Source organism: Myotis brandtii, unplaced genomic scaffold (genome assembly GCF_000412655.1).
Source record: "Myotis brandtii unplaced genomic scaffold, ASM41265v1 scaffold624, whole genome shotgun sequence".
Lineage (NCBI taxonomy): Eukaryota > Metazoa > Chordata > Mammalia > Chiroptera > Vespertilionidae > Myotis > Myotis brandtii.
The window spans coordinates 940,074-946,573 of NW_005370385.1; positions in this window are offsets into that span (position 1 = coordinate 940,074).

The window sequence follows — 6,500 nt, forward strand, 5'->3', positions numbered from 1 at the left end:
GCCCTGCTGCCCAGAGCAGTGGGATTTCAGAGCCGAGCCTCCAGGAAACCACTCTCCTCTGGGGTGGATGCCACCCCTGAGTGCAGGCTGCGTGGAGGTCAGAGCGCCACAGGGCATGTGCCCAGCAAATTGCAGACTTGGTGCGATTTTCCAGAAGAATTCTGAAAAGCACACAGGACTGCCCGTGCCACTGGTGTGTGCTCTGCTTTTGGGACTGACGCTGAAGAAAAGAAAGGACCTGGAGTTTACCGAACACGCCCCACGCACAGGTGCAGGCACTCCCAGTGCCTTCTCCCCGACCTGCCTGTGCTCCCTGTTGGTGGGAGCACGAATCGATCCCCTCTGAGAAGGACAGTCATCATCATCCAGGTATCGAAATGAATCAGGGACGCACGCTTTGCTCCAGCAACTGCACATCGAAGCGCGCGTCCTTCCGAAGACGACAGGGTGTGTGATGACGTCCGTGTGTGCATGCCAGCATCTTCATTTTTATGCTGCAGGGAACAGTTTAAAGAGATATAAGGCAACAAATCATAAATCATATTCACAGTGAATTAGGTGATTCTCTACAGTGGAAGATGACACAGCCATTCCCACGAACAAAGCAGCTCTCTATAAACGGGTATGAACAACCTTCAAAACATACTGCCGAGCTAAAAAGAAAAACAACACATCAATGCAGCGCACTTCCGTCTGTGTGGGCAAACGCCCCAGGGTGCCTCCCACTCCTGCGTGTGGCTTTCACACCACTGCTCTCTCCGCAAACCTCCCATTCCCTTTCCTCCATCACCTGCAGGCACTGTTTCTGAGACACCCCTCAGTGCTCCCTGCCTGTGTCTGCAGGGGGAAAGGGGGCCCCTCCTGTCCCACAGCTCCTCGAAGGCCTACCACCCTTTTGGCACATCTCACCCCTCTTGCCCATGTCACCAAGCAAGAGCTTGCTGCAGACATGCACAGGAGCAGAGGCAAAGACCACACAAAACCTAGCGTCATGCCAAGGAGCGCGTCTTACTGGGAGTGGTTAAAATGACACAACGCTCTGGCTGTATCGGTTCTTGGTGAACAAATTACACCAGTTTCTTAAACCTCCGAAGATAAAGAAAAGCCTGGAACCGTCAATCCTAATCCTAACGCAAACTCTCCTTGAAACAGCCTTTCTCCTTGTACCCCAACGGTAAGATTTAGGAACCCGCGTGAGCCCTGGAGTCTCACACCCAACCCTCCACGACACATGGGCACCTCTGGCTGCATCCATCCCCATAAGATGCTGGGACTCCCTTGTGTCGGGAGGAATAAACGACGACAGGAAGACGTTCCTTCAGGCTGGCCAGAGATCACGGACTTTGTAATTATGCTTTCTTATTTTCACCTCGTGGGTAAAAAGCTACAATGAGTGGGGTTAACAAACAACAGGACAAGGCCTTTAGCACAGTGGTGCTGCTGGGAGCGTGTGTTGCAATGATCTAAAATGACCTTACATAAAAGCTCACGCATAGAGTTTTACTTGGAACGTTTCTCTCTCCAAGACCTCACACAACTCTTAGGAGATATTTAGGAACATTTTACAAAGTGCTTTTTGACCCACCTGGCATAAGGAGGGTTGTCAAAAGACACTACGTCCTCGAGAGCCTCCCTCACATGCCCTGTGGGCTGTGGGCTGTCTGTGCACCGAATGGCATGCATTCGTTACGGAATAAAGTGGGAAGGTGCAAGGACAGGGACAGACGCTGGCAAGGTTGTGCACGTGTTGAACTGGCGTGACCAGCCCTCCGGGAGGGACGCCGCTTTCTTTGAGAGTCAGGGTGATACCTGTGCCTCTGCAATGGGTTGGAGGTCAGCAGGTGTAAGTCTGTCCACACCTGAAAATCCTGGACATGAGCTGGCACTCTGCTCTGCAAATGCTGCCAACCCCAAGGGGTTCTGAGTGAGTATTTTCCAGGAGGCTTGTTGAACAGCTGTAACTGGCAATCGGAGGCCAGGTCTGGACAGGAGAGTTAAAGTCGAAGAACAAATGGTAGCAATGGTGCTGGTGACCAGTGTCAGGAGCACCCTCCCGTCCAAGTTATGTTCACGAACTGTGGGGCCAGTGTAATTACTAGAGTAATTTTATTTGTTCGGGAAATCATCACAATTAACTTGCATTATTTAATCATGTCTCAAATAGATGGGGGAGCAAGAGGTCAGAAATGCGTCCTGAGCCACATTCAGGTCATGGTGGTATTCTAAATTGCCCAGGGTTCATCTGTATGCTTGGAGTGCGATCGAAGTTCAGAAATGAGTGGAGGACCAACACACACAGACCTTTAGTCAAAAGCCTGTAGCTCAGGGAGCCTTAACCGGTGGGGAGGTAATGCCAGACCATTAGGATTAGGACAAAGGTCACACGGGAAACTGTCAATCAAGCAGGCTGCTGCTGGAAGAACCAAAGACTATTCCCACCAAATGCGGTTGCCGTGGCTACTAAATACCTTTAGTCCAGGAAAGGAGCATATTGCTGAGGTTGCCTCCTCTTTCATTCAGCAAACAGACACCTCCAGGCGCAGTGTCGGTGGTCATGCCCTGCTCGCCGAACCTGTCATTCTGCAGGACAGCTGGGTGTGTGAGCACAGAGCTGGGCTGGTCAGCACACCCGGCGGTCCTCTGGAGAAACGGTGTCGACAGCAGTGTCCCTTGGGAGATTATTGCCACAGAGTGACCTTACCTTCATCCAAAGTACTTCTTGGATTCCATGATCAGGACGGCCTAGTGGTTATGGATGGGAACAATCTGAACAGACACAAGAGGTGGCTGGCACAGCCCCACAGAAAATCCACAAGGACCCGGGAACGAGCTGTGAAGAGCCGGGCTATCCCAAGGCAGCCCTCCCTGCTGGTCCTGAGCGCCTGCCTCCGTGTCGCTGTGGGATCGATATTACTCATTCCATGTGCACCAGGGAGCAAAAGCTCCCGGGGTTATGCAATCTATGCCCACTTAGAGGAAAATAAAAACTGGAATGACTCCTAGCCCTGGTTTCTACGATTAGATAACACTCCTTTGCTCCTTGTCCGAGTTATCCAAGCACTGAGTCCAGACTCTTGTTTTATTTTTCTAAGAGTTGCTTGTTGCACAGAATTGAGCCACTGCTTTCCTGACTACACAGATCACTGCTCTCCCCCAGTTCTATGTCACAGGCAGAGACCAAGGCAGCAAGGATGTTGAATAGTTTGTCAAAGGCCACCCCAAAGGATTTTCCTAGATAGTATTGTTAGCCTTGTGCAACGCTTTTACAACAGGGCGGGGGGGGGGCATATTTAAAAATGTCTTTTCAGGGGTATAGTGAATTGAGATCAATGGACAGAAGTTAAAGGAATATGAATAAACTCTCTAACAACTAGGTCCTCGTTTTCCTATCTGCAAAATGTCTATGGTAATTCTCTTAGGGTATTTTCATAGAAAGGAGGTAAGATAATATGAATGACCTAATATGATGTCTGGCATTTCATTATTACCAGCCTAGACAGATGGCGTTCCAAATGGAAACATCTTTCCTGAGAGGCACTGTCCTAAACCACCTCTGATGAAGGTCCAGGGATCTTTTGTTTGCTTCTGTATTTTTAATTCTCAATTCATGAACTTTTGTAATGTTCAGTGTAAAAGGGATTACTAAAGCAGTAAAATTAACAAAGACAGACAAAATATAACCAGGATCAAACACATGCCCCCCTTACACAGGCCTTGGCAATCTTCTCCAGGCCCTCTTACTCCTCTTAGAGATGGGGAACAGAGTGACGTGCTCAGGGTCCCAGTGGCAGTGCCAGGGTGGGACTCGAGTTGTACTCCTAACATGGGCAAGCTGGTTCCCAGGACTGCCCACAGCCCTGGCCCACCTCTATTACTCACCCTTCCATCAACCAGGACAGAGCCACACAGCAAGGGGAGGCAAATGAGGCACTTGTCCTGGGTATAAAATTGAAGGGAACACAAGAAAACTCAGCTATCAAGATAAATACTATCTCAGTATAATATTCCTTTTTTTAAAATTTTTGTTTTATTGCTTAAACCGTTTAAAGTATTACAATATTCCTTTTTAAAAAATATCTTTTATTGATTTCAGAGAGGAAGGGATAGACAGAAACATCAATGATGAGAGAGAATCATCCATCGGCTGCCTCCCCACACTGTGGATTAAGCCCACAACTTGGGCACTTGCTCCAACCAGAAATCAAACTATGATCTCCTGGTTTGACTGTGATCTCCTGGTTCATGCGTCGATGCCCAACCATTGAGCCACGCCGACCGGGCTCAGTGTAACTTTTCTTATAGGCAAGGTTATGCTGTAATAAATAATTGTCAAAATCTCAGTGGTGTAACCCAACCCAAGTACAATGTGGTAGGAGTTGCCCTCCTCTCTCTCACTGAATGCCATGTGGAGCACATGGCCTCCAAGATCACGGCAGCAGCGGAAAGGGAAAGGAGGAGACATACCAATTCTTCATTGCTTGACCCAGAAGTAATAACACACAGAGTCTATTCACATCTCATTGGCCAGAATTAATTGCATATTCCTATCCTCACTGCCAGGCACTGAAGAGTGGAGGGGGTCACATAGGTATTTGGTGACCACTAAGAAAAACAAATATTTATACATAAACTTTATTTCACACTCTCCCAAATCATATTTTTTTCCATAAAGACGGGATCAGTAACAATGCTGAGCTGAGCACTGTTGGAACCTGAGGCAAAAAACAACATCAGCAATGCAGTCTTTAATTAAAATGTTGACGTTTTGTCAGGGTAGATTTTATTGCATTATGTTTGAGAAGGAAGTCACAGGTCAGGGCATTCCAAAACAATGGTGGGGGTCATTATATTGACACTGTTGCTTGGGCATGCCATGTTTAGTTACTGGCTAAAATAACTGTGGGTTGTGAGGTGGAGGTGAAGATGGGGTTCACAGGGAACCCCAAAGCAAGACACTGTGTTCCTCCCTTGTAAGACTCCATTGGTTGGAAGATCTATGATCCATCTATTAATCTCTTTCAGAAAGAAAAAGTGGCTGGTAAGCTTCTTTTGGTACCATCTATAAGAAACACCCGTATTTCAAAAATATTAACATGTAGAACCAAAAAAAAAAAAGACTCTAAAAATGCAGGCAATTTGGTAAAATGTTTTGATGTAGGATTTCCAGGCACTAAAATCGCACCCCAACAAAATAAACTCAGAGAACAAATTAGTTTTATTAATGAATGCGTGGGCACATTTACACAAGTCAGTTGACAAAAGTACGTACTGTATTATAACAACTGCCAGGCCCACCCTTCCACCAGGCCTGACAGGCCAGGCAAGGGTGTAGCAGGGAAAGTAAAACAGTGGCTGCCTCAGCCCACCCCCAGGGGACCCTTCCTAGCCGCTCCTCCTGGATTCCCTGTGACCTGTGCCATCCTACCTCTCCCTCTTCCCTTTCAAAACCAGTTCTCATCCATTGGTGTGATACGCACACCTGGCAAATCACCACTGTGACCAGGATTAAACTTCTAAGCTAAAGCCATGAAACTTAAACGACAGTTTGGGGAGTAATCGTGAGTGGTGAAGGTGGTTCTGTCCCTCCTTTAAGCCCCACGCACAGGCTAAAGGCCAGCCCCTTTCTACTCCTAAGCAGGGCTTCCAGCATCTAATGGAATAATGTGGTCTCTGTCTCTCCCCTGCGGACGCCCCCGCCACACACACACACACACACACACACACACACACCCCCCCAACACACAGGCATCAGAAAAAAGTCAGAGCAAGAAATTCCACAGCGATGGGGTCCACACGGCCACCTGGTTCTGGCACCCAGACGCGCCCCTCTCCAGAGCATCGGACTTCGTCACCAGCCTTTGCTCAGGAGCCGGCCCATTTCCCAGTCTGGCTTCGCGCTGGTTTGGAGCGCAGGACAGGAGGACAAATCCACCCGAAACCCCCCTGCGAACCAAGGAGCCACCCAGGCTGTAGGGGATTCTACACAAGACGATGGGACCTGGGCTGGGAAGGGAAGCTGGAAAGATGGCTGGAACGGGGTGTTTCTGGCGGGGGGAGCCACCTGAGGGGTGTCCCTCACTGGTCGCCCTGGCGTTCCCAAAACGACCTGTGTCGCGTTTTCTCTGGATGGCCTCCCCGCCTTACTGATTGCGGGGCGCAGCAGAGCTGACGTCAGCATTCAGGGCGCTCGAGTGACTTTGGGGGCCACCGTCCTCAGCACCCCCTCGGCCCTCGGCAAGGCTGGCAGAATGGAGAGGCGGTGGCTCTCCAAGACCGTGGCGGCGCGTGGAGACCTCTCCGCACCCACTTCTTGCCGCAGCCTGAGGACCCCGCGTTTCCTGGGCCACCGGGTTGCGGTAGCACCGGGACACTCACCGCGGACCCACTGCGTAACTCCCGGTAACCCCGAAAGAGCAGGGGGGGCAGTCAGCTGTGGAAAGCGCAGCCCCGGCAACCCCACCGCCCCCCGCGCGTTCCGCCCGCCAACCACGGCCTCCGCG